The following is a 13,718-nucleotide window of genomic DNA, read 5'->3' on the forward strand; positions in this document are numbered from 1 at the left end:
AGGAATGTAGTATTAATCAGATCAGTCAATAAGAGAATCATTTAGGAGTCTCGTAACCAGTGGGAAAGAAGCTGTTTTTGTACCTGCTTGTGCGTGTCCTCAGACTTTAGTAGCTCCTGTCCGATGGAAGAAGTTGGAAGAGTGAGTAAGCCGGGTGGGAAGGGTCTTAGATTATGCTGGCCACTTTACCAAAGTAGCGGGAGGTATAGATAGAGTTATGAGTGGAGACAGACCTCGTGCACTACCTTCAGCTGTATCAGCCCCAACCTTGCTCATGGTCGAGTCATTCACTCTCCGCAGCACCTCACACCACAGTCCCTCTTCCAGCGCCACCCCCAGCTCTTCGCCCAATCCCCTCCATGGACACCCGATCCTTGTCCAGGATCCTCCTGTAGATCGCCAAGATGACCCTCCTCTCCAACCCCCCTGCTGACAACACCGCCTCTAGCAACTACGAAGCCGGCACTATCGGGAAGGTTGGGAAAACCTTCCTTGCGAAGTCGCTTCCCCTTGCGCCAACCCATTCTTCTCTCCCAGCTCCTCTAGGCTCGTGAATCACCCCCCCCCCCCCCCCCCCCCCCCCGCCGCCTCTCCACCACCAAGGAATAATCCCCAAATTTTGCAAACATCATCCCCGGCTCGAACCCATGATTCCCCCTAATCGGCATCCCCTCTGACCCAGTCCCCAGCTTAAAGTGCTGCCTAAACTGCCTCCAAGTCATCAATGTGGCCACCACCACTGGGCTCACCAAGTACTTTCCTGGGGCCGTCAGGAGCAGCACTGTTGCCAGCACCCGTAACCCTAACCCCAACAAGAGCCCACTTCCAAGGAACAAAAAATATAATGGTGAATTGTCAGTAAAGTCTTGCTTGACCAACCTTATTGAATTTTCCGAGGAGGTATCAGTGAGAATAGACAATGGTAATGCAGTAGATATAATTCATTTAAATTTACAAAAGGCCTTTGACAAGGTGCCTCATAATATACAAATAAATAGTCAGAGAATGTGGAGTCATGGGACAAATGGCAGAATGGATTGCGAGCTGGCTTTCAGACTTATCTGCCTTTAGCCCCATTAGTTTATCTAATACTACATCTTTATCATAGAATTGAAATGAAATGAAATGAAAATCGCTTATTGTCACAAGTAGGCTTCAAATGAAGTTACTGTGAAAAGCCCCTAGTCGCCTGTTCGGGGAGGCTGTTACGGGAATTGAACCTTGCTGCTGGCCTGCCTTGGTCTGCTTTCAAAGCCAGCGATTTAGCCCTGTGCTAAACAGCCCCTTTTTACAGTGCAGAAGGAGGAATTCAGGCCCATTGAGTCTGCACCGGCCCTTACAAAGTGCACCCTACTCAAGCCCACTTCTCTAGCCTATGCCCATAACCCAGTAACCCTACTTAACCTTTTTGGACACTAAGGGCAATTTATCATGGTCAATACACCTAACTGGCACATCTTTGGACTGTGGGAGGAAACCGGAGCACCCGGAGGAAACCCACACTGACACGGGAGAACGTGAAGACTCCACACAGACACTGACCCAAGCCAGGAATTGAACCTGGGACTCTGGAGCTGTGAAGCAACTGTGCTAACCACTATGCTACCGTGCTGCCCAGATGATTTAGTGATGCTGATGCTATTTAATTACTCCACCATATTCTTTAATATAAATGGGATGTTCGACGTATCTTCCAATGTAAAGACTGATGCAAAATATCTGTTTAACTCTTCTGCCCTTTCCTTGTTTCCCATAACTATCTCCACAGCTTCATTTTTGAAGGGGCCTGATTTGTTATGTTCTTGGTGTAACACAAGCGGCTTCCTTGTGGTGCACTTGACAAAGGAAGGTTCAGACGTGGAGATAACTTCAACACGTTTATTAAACTATTTACACTTTTATAACTCGGGTTCGACACTACTACTAATCCTACTATAGCTACCCAGACTGACTAACCAGTTGCTGCAATCCACGTGGTGGGTGTAATATTGAATCAACCCTCTGTCTCTACTCACTGACTGTCTCCACTGAAAAGAGGCAGATCATGTGTGTGGTGTCATTTATATATGGGTTAGTGTAATGCCCTCCTGTGGTGGTGTCACCTCTGTGTGTATCATGAATGTCCATTGGTCATGTCCTATCTAACTGATCTATTGGTTGAGTGTGTGTGTGTGATGTATCTTGTGCTCCCTCTAGTGTCTAGCTAGCCTATATGCATTTACATTGATGCACATCACCACATCCCCCCTTTTTTATATGTTACATATTTTCTGCACACTTTGAGAAAATTGAATAAAGAACAGGTAGATAAGGTAAGGTATATACAAGTCATGGGAACAGTGATTAAACAATAAGTCCAAATCATTCATGTGAGTCCAAAAACCATCAATCAACATGGTCAAATGTCTCTCTTGGATATGAACGCCATCAACGTCCCTGTGCCACAGGAACCAAGAAGTGGTCAAATCACTTCACTGTCTGATTTGGAGTCCCTTTCTTTTTCGATGTTTGTGATGGTGCTGTCGGATGGCATCTTGTAGCTGATAAGGTGTTGACGTTGAAGAGGTACCATCAACAGTATCATTCGAGGTCATGGATGTGCCATATGTTGAAGTTGGATAAGACTGTACATACTGGTTCTGGCCACATGCTGTGCTGGAAGGGTGATCCTGCTGAGAACCGTTGAAGCTTGTCGAATTGGAAACAGAATTGCTGCTCGCATAAATACCTGGTGATGGTGTGAAACTAGAACCTTGCATCTGATAGGAATATGCCGTCTGGCCAGGGTGGGGTGCAGCAAATCCTGGCCTGTAACTAAGGCATCCAGTCTGTAGTGCAGATTGCGCTTGCGGTAGTCCTCCTTCGGTCTTGATTCCATTAGTGGGCAATCCGTAGTGCTGGCCTGTTTGAGGATATGCTGCATAGACTGCTGGCTGCTGCATGCCTGAATACTGGGTTTGTCCAGCATGAGCTGTCATTGGCTGCACTGCTGGTGTGGAAAAAATGTGTGGATATAGCTGTGGTAAATATTGGTGTATTCCTCTTGGACTGTAGCCGCTGATTGTTATTACTGACCCAGTGTAATTGTTAAGTGATCCATCTCCTGTCGTTGTGGCATCTGCTGTCACCCTGAGTGTGCCATCACTGAGGTTGTGGCACTCCTTGTCTGGAGTAAAGTCCGGCTTACGTGAATCAGAGTCGGCGTTTGGTTGCTCCCCATCTGGAGTCTGGTCTGTTTTAACTGAGTCAGTGTTGGTTTGTTGATGCTCCCCGTCTGGAGTCTTAGCAGATTCACTGGAATCAGCTGAGATTTCTTGAAGCTGCACGTCTGGAGTCGGAACATGCAGGAATGCATTGACTTGTGGAGAGGTTCGAGTGAATGAGGGTGGAAATATCGTGGTGTCACCGGAGTCACCAGTGGTCTCACTGTGATCGTCGAGTGCCTCTGTACACACTAGCTGAGGTCTGTCACTTTGCACATCTTGCATGGGAAGTGGGATGCTGTCATCACTCGTCTCACATACCGTGGGTAGAGCCTGAGTAGCTGCTTGTTGTTCACTTGGGTTAGGTAAATTGTCAGAGTCTTCATCTGGTGGTGCAAACAATGTGGGTGGACTGTCATTGTCTTGCTGTTGTCCTTCATTTGGGCTTGGACTGTCATCGTCGCTTTGTTCTTCACTGTAGCATGATAGACCATCATGGTCGTCCTGCTGTGCACTGGAGCGTGGTAGACTGTTATAGTCTTCTTGCTGTTTTCTTGAGCATGGCAGACTTGCATCGTCTGCCGCTAGTTGGTCAGAGGAGGTTGCTAGACCCTCATGGCCTTGTTCCTGCAAGGACTACGCGTCGGAGTCTTGCGTTGCTTCTATCGTGGAGGCTGTCCACGAGCTCGCTGCGGAGGCTTGAGACACATGTCTTGTGTGTGCAAGGACTGCGCTCTGGAGTCTTGCGTTTCTTCTATCGTGGAGTCTGTCCACGAGCTCGCTGTGGAGGCTTGTGACACTGGAGTCACTTCTTGTTCGTGCAAGGACTGCGCTCTGGAGTCTTGCATTTCTGCAAGTGTGGAGTCTGTCCACGAACTCGCTGTGGAGGCTTGTGACACTGGAATCACTTCTTGTTCATGCAAGGACTGCGGTGTAGAGTTTTGCATGTCTCCTTTCGTAGAGTCGGGAACCCTGAGTAGTGTGTGGACCACGCTCTGTGTGGTAGCAGGCCGCTCTCTGTGGGCTTGTACCGCTCTCTGTCTCTTGGTTTCAGGCCACAGCATAATCCTGCACTCACGAGTCGGGATGTCATACCTGCTGGGCTGAAGATCCTCAAATCCGAAGAACCCGTCGTCGGGGTCGTCAATGTGCAACACGTCTAGTTGCGGTTCGGATTTGGTACTGGGGCCTCCCAAGGTGAAAGGTTCGTCGGAGTCGTTGTCTTCTAGGACCATATCATCACTGTTTGCGTCGGAGCTGGCATTGGGCTCGCGAGGTCCAGAGAAAATGTAAAGGTCGGTATCGAAGTATTCAAGGTCGGAATCATCAGTTTGGGTGTAGGTAACTGCTTGTTGCAGGGTTCTTCGGAGGTTAATTTCATTTCCTGGTTCAATTTGAGGCATTGTGCTGTCATTCCAGGTGAAGGAAGGTTATTTTACGACTTTAAAGATTTTTTCTTTGATTTGTGACGTTTCCCCTTTAAATGGGCGTGGTCTGGGGCCTCTGACGTCATGACGCATGTGACATCATAAGTAGGAAGCATTTTCGCTGTTCCTGTACCGATGGCCATTTTCGCGATTGCGCATGTGCGGCATCTCACGCGTGCGCAAACGGACCTTCCGGTTCTGTGTGCTTCTCGCTCACTGTGCAAGTGCGGTCCTTTTAGAAAGATGGCCACTGATCAAAATTGTTCTCTGCTCCGGGATCTCGGCCTCGAGGTGAGTACTGGCGCTTCCCTTATCTTTTCTTGCTGGTTGGAGTGTGTTTTCCTCACAGTATTTGCCGAATTTGTCCAGGACTGCCTGGAAGTCGCTCCTGTTTTGCCCTTTGGAGAACTTGAATTTTTAAAAGATTTCTTCTGCTCTGGCACTGGCGATGGTGAGCAGAAGCTCTGTTTTTTCAGCATCAGCCAGGTATTCTAGATCGGCTGCTACCAGGAAGATTTCAAACTTTTGCCGGAATACCCGCCAGTTTTCGCGGAGATCGCCGTGGCACTGGAGCTGCTGCGGAAACCGTTTCTCGAACATCTTGCCTGGGTATCGTTGCTGGTTGTTACTGTACACTGAGGTATGGCTATATGGATTGAAACAGTTCAGTCCTGGTACCATGATTTGTTATGTTCTAGGTTAAGATAAGCGGCTTCCTTGTGGTGCACTTGACAAAGGAAGGTTCAGACGTGGAGACAACGTCATCACGTTTATTAAACTATTTACACTTCCATAACTCGGGTTTGACACTACTGCTAATCCTACTATAGCTATCCAGACTGACTAACCAGTTGCTGCAATCCACGTGGTGGGTGTAATATTGAATCAACCCTGTGTCTGTACTCACTGACTGTCTTCACTGGAAAGAGGCAGATCATGTGTATGGTGTCCTTTATATATGGGTTGGTGTAATGCCCTCCTGTGGTGGTGTCACCTCTGTGTGTATCGTGAATGTCCATTGGTCATGTCCTATCTAACTGATCTATTGGTTGAGTGTGTGTGTGATGTCTCTTCTGCTCCCTCTAGTGTCTAGCTAGCCTACATTCATTTACATTGATGAACATCACCACAGGGCCTATGCTCACTTTAATCTTTCTCTTCCTTTTTATAAATTTAAAGAAGCTCTTATTGTCAGTTTTTGTATTCCTCACTGGTTTACCCTCATGGTTTATTTTTTCTCTCTTTATTATGTTTTTAGTTCTCCTTTGCTGGATTCTGAATTTATCCCAGTCTTTGGGACAATCAGTTACTCTAGATCCCTTCCTGGTCCTTGTTACTACATAATAGAGCCCTTACAAACTATAAACCACAAATAAAGACCTTAGAAACTATAAGACATGAAAGTAGTAAATACGTACCTGATCTTTCTCACTACTTACCTACCAGCTCTCTCCCTTGTAGCCTCAACTGCTTAGATCACACTTAGAGTATAGTCTGCAGTTCTGGTCACCATATTATAAATGGATATAGAAATAATGGAGAAGGCGCAAAGAAGATTTACAAGGCTGATACCAGAAATGCATGGTTATACGTTTGAGGAAAGGATTGACAGTGTGAGTGTCTTTTCTCTTGAAAAATGAGGCATAGGATGATCTACTAGAAGCCTTTAAAATTTTGAACGTTTTTGATGAAGTAGATACAGAGAGAATGCTTCCACTACTGGTGAAGACCATAATCAGAGGCCACAAAGGCATCAACATAAGTTAATAACCAAAAAGTCCAATGGGGAATTCAGAGAATTTACCTAATGAATAATGAAAATATGGATCTCGATACTACAGGGAGTTGTTGAAATTAATAATATAGATGCAATTAAGATAAAGCTAGACAAGCATTTGAGGAAGATGGGAATAGGTTATGATGATAATGGAGCATAAATGCCAGCATGAATTGTTTGGGGCTGAATGACCTTTTCCTGTAATTCTATGTAATCCTCCATGTCATCCTCTCCATATATCTAGTTTAATTTATTCTTGGTAACAATGTTCATTGCAAGTCTTGTGACTTCTGCTTAGTTCAGTTGCGGATCATCTCTTTTGTGCTGCCGGTCCATTTTGTGCTGAAGTTATTCCCAGTTATTAATGAAAGTAATATCATTACATTGTAATATCATTACAATGACGAATCAGACTACAGGAGGGAGATAAATCACTTGGTTGCATGGTGCACCGAAAACAACCTCCCTCTAAGTGTTGGAAAGACCAAGGAAATGATCATCGACTTCAGCAAGCGCAGAAAGATACACACTCCCATCTGCATCAATGGCTCCGAAGTGGAGATGCTCGATAGCTTTAAGTTCCTGGGGATCACCATCACCAACAGTCTGTTCTGGTCCACTCACGTTGATGTAACAGTCAAGAAAGCCCAACAACGTCTCTACTTCCTACGAAGCTAAATAAATTTGGCATGTCTGCATAGACTCTCAGAAACTTCTACAGATGTGCCATAGAGAGCATCCTATCCGGCTGCATCACAGCCTGGTATGGCATCTGCTTGGTCCAAGATTGCAAGAAACTGCAGTGTGTAGTGAACTCAGCCCAACGCATCACACAAGCTTGCCACTCCCATATTGATTCTGTATACACCTCCCGCTGCCTCAGGAAGGCAGATGGCGTTATCAGAAACCCCTCCCACTCAGGCATTGCCTTCTTCTAGACCCTTCCATCAGGCAGAAAGTACAGAAGTCTGAAGACCCGCATATCCAGACATAGGAATAGCTTCTTCTCCACAGCTACAAGACTCCTCAGTGACTCTCCCTTGGACTGATCTGTTCCCTGTAAGAACACTATTCACGATGCCCTATGCTGCTCTTGCTCATGTAATTGCTTTGTTTGGCCCCTTGTTCCGCACTGTAACCAATCACTGTTTGTCGATGTACCATTTGTCAATGTTCTCTGTCGATTATTCTTGTGTCTATTATGTATGTACTGTGTACGTTCCCTCGGTTGCAGAAAAATACTTTTCACTGTACTTTGGTACATGTCACAATAAATCAAATCAATCAATCAATCAACCATTATTTCCACTGGTCATCTCTGGAAGTGCTTAGAATTGGTTTTATTTATAAAGTTTATTACGTTTATGCAGTTTGCTGCTGTGTTCATACATAATTTTTAAAATTACAATCTCAACACTTTTCATTTTATAAAGAGTTCACGGAAATTTTTTCTAATATTTTTATTGAAGATTTTTCATTTTTAAACAATATAACCATGTAAAAACGGATGTTACAAGCTACACTATAATGATGGGCCGATGGGCTCCTTCTGCACTGTTTGTTCTATGAATTCTATGAAACACAACCAACAGACATGTTAATAATTCATTGGCGTTTGGACAGTTGTGATCGCTTGTTGATGCACAACACCACACAGTGGTAAGATAAGGTTGTTACACCTGGAATTTTATTCATCTTTAATTGAGCGAGAGTAGCTTTGGGTTTCTTCCTGCATGTTTTTCCCAATTTCCCTTTGACATCTACTTTGTTTTACTGCATCAGCAGCACACCCTTGCCAAAGGCCCCCTGGAACTGCTCAGGAGTTACTTTGGCTCAGGTTTTACTTCACTCTGAGGAGGAAATGTTAGTCTCCACCTGGCATTTCACATACCATGGTTCAGATTGAGAGCAGTGTGAATGTAGTAAGTCTGCATCAATCTCCAGTCTCTGGCAAAAAGTGGTAATGCTAAAGAGGGGAAGGGTTGGAATCCTCGATTGAGGAAAAAGATAGACATGTCAGGAGCGCTGTTTTCAAAGATTTAGATTTAGATTCATTGTCAAGTGTACTGAGGTACAGTGAAAAGTATTGTTGTGCGTAAAATCCAGGCAGATCATTCCATGAATGAAAAAACATAGGACATATGATAAATACACAATGTAAATACATAGACATAAAGATCAGGTGAAGTATACAGAGTATAGTGCTAACAACAGTAGAGAAGATGTGTAAAGTGCTCAGTTCAGTCCATAAGAGGGTAATTTAGGAGCCTGGTAACAACGGGGGAGAAGCTGTTTTTGAATCTGTTAGTGCGTGTTCTCAGACTTCTGTATCTTCTGCCCGATGGAAGAGGTTAGAAGAGAGAATAACCCGGGTGAGAGGGGTCATTGATTATGCTGCCCGCTTTCTCAAGGCAGCTGGAGGTGTTGTGTGATGGACTGGGCTATGTTCACGACTCTGAAGTTTCTTACGGTCTTGGGACGAGCAGTTACCATACCAAGCTATGGTGCAGTCAGATTGGATGCTTTCTATGGTGCATCTGTAAACATTTTAAATTTTTTAAAAATATATATATATTTTATTAAAGTTTTCAAACACAATTTTTTTCCTTACAAATCAACCAAAATGGTAACATGATAACTGCTATATAACATTGTTTAACTAACATAGTAAACTAACCAAATAACACAAAGTAATGCTCCCCCCACCCCCTCCAAAAACACAAACAATTTACCCCTCCCTCCCCCCCCCCCCGGGTTGCTGCTGCTGGCCATCTATCTTCCCCCTAACGTTCCGCTAGGTAGTCGAGGAACGGTTGCCACCGTCTGGTGAACCCTTGAGCCGATCCTCTCAGCGCAAACTTCATCCGCTCTAGTTTTATGAACCCCGCCATATCGTTTATTCAGGCCTCCAGTCTGGGGGGTTTTGCTTCCTTCCACATGAGTAAAATCCTACGCCGGGCTACTAGGAACGCAAAGGCCACAACATCGGCCTCTTTTGCCTCCTGCACTCCCGGCTCATCCGCTACTCCAAATATAGCTAACCCCCAGCCTGGCTTGACCCGGACCTTCACCACCTTCGAGATCACTCCCGTCACTCCCCTCCAATACCCCTCCAGTGCCGGACACGACCAAAACATATGTGTGTGGTTCGCCTGGCTTCCCCCGCACCTCCCACATTTGTCCTCCACTCCGAAGAACCTGCTCAACCTTGCTCCCGTTATGTGTGCTCTATGCAGCACCTTAAATTGGATCAGGTTAAGCCTGGCACACGAGGAAGAGGAATTTACCCTGCTTAGGGCATCAGCCCACAAACCCTCCTCAATCTCCTCCCCGAGCTCTTCTTCCCATTTTCCCTTCAGTTCGCCCACCAGCTCCTCCCCCTCTTCTCTCATCTCCCGGTATATCTCTGACACTTTGCCCTCCCCGACCCACACCCCCGAAAGCACCCTGTCCTGGATCCCCTGTGTCGGGAGCAGCGGAAATTCCCTCACCAGTTGTCTCGTGAACGCTCTCACCTGCATATATCTAAAGAAATTTCCCCGGGGCAGCTCATACTTTTCCTCAAGCGCTCCCAAGCTCGCAAACGTCCCATCTTTAAATAAATCTCCCACTCTCCTGATTCCTGCCCGGTGCCAGCTCTGGAATCCTCCGTCCAGCCTCCCTGGGGCAAACCTATGGTTGTTCCTGATCGGGGACCACACCGAGGCTCCCAGCACACCCCTCTGTCGCCTCCATTGCCCCCAGATACTTAATGTTGCCGCCACCACAGGGTTTGTGGTAAATTTTTTTGGGGAGAGTGGTAGTGGCGCCGTCACCAGCGCTTTTAAGCTCGTTCCTTTGCAGGACGCCATCTCCAGCCTTTTCCACGCCGCTCCCTCTCCCTCCATCATCCACCTACGAATCATCGCCACGTTGGCGGCCCAATAGTAGTCGCCCAAATTCGGCAGCGCCAGTCCCCCTCTGACTCTGCTATGTTGTAGGAACCCCCTCCTTACCCTCGGGGCCTTCCCTGCCCACACGAAGCTCGTGATGTTTCTATCTATTTTTTTGAAAAAGGCCTTAGTGATCAGTATAGGGAGACATTGGAACATGAATAGGAACCTTGGGAGGACCATCATCTTAATTGCCTGCACTCTGCCCTCCAGCGACAGCGGCTGCATGTCCCACCTTTTGAAATCCTCTTCCATTTGTTCCACCAGTCGAGTCAGATTGAGTCTGTGTAAGGTTCCCCAACTCCTGGCTATCTGAATCCCCAGGTATCAGAAGTTTCTTTCCACTCTCCTTAAAGGCAGGCCATCTATCCCTCTACTCTGGTCCCCAGGGTGTATCACAAAAAGCTCACTCTTTCCCATGTTAAGCCTATATCCCGAGAAATCGCCAAACTCCCTCAATATCTGCATGACCTCTGTCATCCCCCCCACTGGGTCCGTCACATACAGCAGTAGGTCATCCGCGTAGTGTTCCTCTCCCCCTCTAATCACCCTTCTCCATTTTCTGGAGTCTCTCAGCGCTATGGCCAGTGGTTCAATTGCCAGCGCGAACAGTAAAGGGGACAACGGGCATCCCTGTCTTGTTCCCCTGTGTAGTCGAAAATACTCCGACCGTTGCCGATCTGTGACTACACTTGCCGTTGGGGCCCCATATAGGAGTTTAACCCAACTGACAAACCCCTCCCCGAACCCGAACCTCCTCAGCACCTCCCATAGATACTCCCACTCCACCCTATCAAATGCCTTCTCTGCATCCATTGCCGCCACTATCTCTGCCTCCCCCTCTGCTGGGGGCATCATTATCACCCCTAATAGCCGTCGCACGTTGACATTTAATTGTCTCCCCTTTACGAACCCTGTCTGGTCTTCGTGCACCACCCCCGGGACACAATCCTCTATCCTCGTTGCCAGCACCTTTGCCAGCAACTTGGCGTCCACATTTAGCAGTGAGATAAGCCTATAGGACCCGCACTGCAGCGGATCTTTATCTCGCTTCAAGATTAGCGATATCGTCGCCTCCGACATTGTCGGGGGTAGGGTCCCCCCTTCTCTGGCCTCGTTAAAGGTCCTTACCAACAGCGGGGCCAACAAGTCCACATATTTTCCATAGAATTCCACCGGGAACCCATCTGGTCCCGGGGCCTTCCCTGCCTGCATGTTCCCCAGCCCCTTGGTAACCTCGTCCACCCCAATCGGCGCCCCAGGCCTTCCACCTCCTGCTCCTCCACCCTCGGGAACCTTAATTGGTCCAAAAACTGCCGCATCCCCTCTTTTCCCTCCGGGGGTTGGTACCTATATAGTCTCTCGTAAAAGGTCTTAAACACCTGTTTATCTTCCCTGCTCTCCGCACCGTGGCTCCCATTTCATCCCTAATTCCCCCTATCTCCCTCGCCGCTGTCCTCTTTCGCAGCTGGTGGGCCAACAGGCGACTCGCCTTTTCCCCATATTCATAACTCATCCCCTGTGCCTTCCTCCACTGTGCCTCTGCCCTCCCTATGGTCAACAGGTCGAACTCCGTCTGGAGTCGTCGCCTCTCCCTGTATAGTCCTTCATCCGGGGCCTCCGCATATTTTTTATCTACCCTCAAAATCTCCCCCAGTAGTCTTTCCCTTTCCTTGGCCTCTGTTTTCCCTTTGTGGGCCCTGATGGAGATCAGCTCTCCTCTGACCACTGCCTTTAGTGCTTCCCATACTACCCCCACTCGGACCTCCCCATCGTCATTGGCCTCCAGGTACCTTTCGATACATCCCCGCACCCTTCCACAGACTCCCTCATCCGCCAACAATCCCACATCTAATCGCCAGAGTGCACGCTGCTCCCTCTCCTCTCCTAATTCCAGGTCCACCCAGTGTGGGGCATGATCTGAAACAGCTATAGCTGAGTACTCAGTTCCTTTCACCCTCGAAATCAGTGACCTTCCCAAAACAAAGAAATCTATCCAGGAATACACCTTGTGGACATGGGAGAAGAAGGAGAACTCCTTGGCCATCGGCCTAACAAATCGCCACGGATCCACTCCCCCCATTTGGTCCATAAACCCCCTAAGCACCTTGGCCGCTGCCGGCCTTCTTCCGGTCCTAGATCTAGATCTATCTAACCTTGGGTCCAGCACGGTGTTGAAGTCCCCCCGCCATTATCAGGTTTCCTACCTCCAGGTCCGGGATACGTCCCAGCATCCGCTTCATAAATCCCGCATCATCCCAATTCGGGGCATATACGTTAACCAACACGACCTCCATTCCCTGCAGTCTGCCACTCACCATCACATATCTGCCTCCGCTGTCTGCTACAATGTTCCTAGCCTCGAATGACACCCGTTTCCCCGCCAGTATGGCCACCCCTCTGTTATTTGCATCCAGCCCCTGAGTGGAACACCTGTCCCACCCATCCTTTCCTTAACCTAACTTGGTCCGCCACCTTCAGGTGCGTCTCCTGAAGCATGGCCACGTCTGCCCTCAGTCCTTTCAAGTGCATGAACACTCGGGCCCTCTTAATCGGCCCATTTAGGCCTCTCACGTTCCACGTGATCAGACGAACTGGGGGGCTGCCTGCCCCCCTCCCCTGTCGACTAGCCATCACCGTCTCTGGGCCAGTCCCACGTCCCGGTTCCGCGCACCCACCCGTTCCCCAGGCGGCGCATTCCCGCCCCGACCACCTTTTCTTTTACCAGTTCCTTTTCGATCTCTGCAGCAGCAACCCAGTTATCCCCCCCCCCCCCCCCGCCCCGCTAGATCCCCATCTAGCATGGTTACTCCTCCCATATTGCTTCCGAAAGTCAGCTGACTTCAACTGACCCCGGCTTCTCCCGCTCTCTCCTTGACCCCCCCGTGTGGGGAACTCCCATCTACCTTGCGCCTATCTTCCCGCCATCATCTTTCTGGCGCGGGAACAAGAAAAACAAGCCCCGTATTCTCTAGAGCAGTCCCGCCCCTCGTGGCGCAGCTCTCTCTGCCACCCCACTCCCATTCCCCATCCCCCGCCTATGTCTCTTCTTCCCCCCCACCGGCGCCCACATTTCTCAGTGTCCCCCCTCCCCAATTTACATCTCTATATCCATCAGCATTGTCGTTTCCCCTCCAACATCAGTCCCTCAGTTCTGATCCAGTTTCTCATTTTTAATGAAGGTCCATGCTTCTTCCGCCGTTTCGAAGTAGTGATGCCTCTCCTGGTGCGTGACCCACAGTCGCGCCGGCTGCAACATCCCGAACTTCACCTTCTTCTTGTGTAGCACCTCCTTGGCTCGATTAAAACTCGCCCTCCTTCTCGCCACCTCCGCACTCCAATCCTGGTACACTTGTACCACCGCATTCTCCCATCTACT

The sequence above is a fragment of the Scyliorhinus torazame genome, chromosome 14 (assembly GCF_047496885.1).
Source record: "Scyliorhinus torazame isolate Kashiwa2021f chromosome 14, sScyTor2.1, whole genome shotgun sequence".
NCBI lineage: Eukaryota > Metazoa > Chordata > Chondrichthyes > Carcharhiniformes > Scyliorhinidae > Scyliorhinus > Scyliorhinus torazame.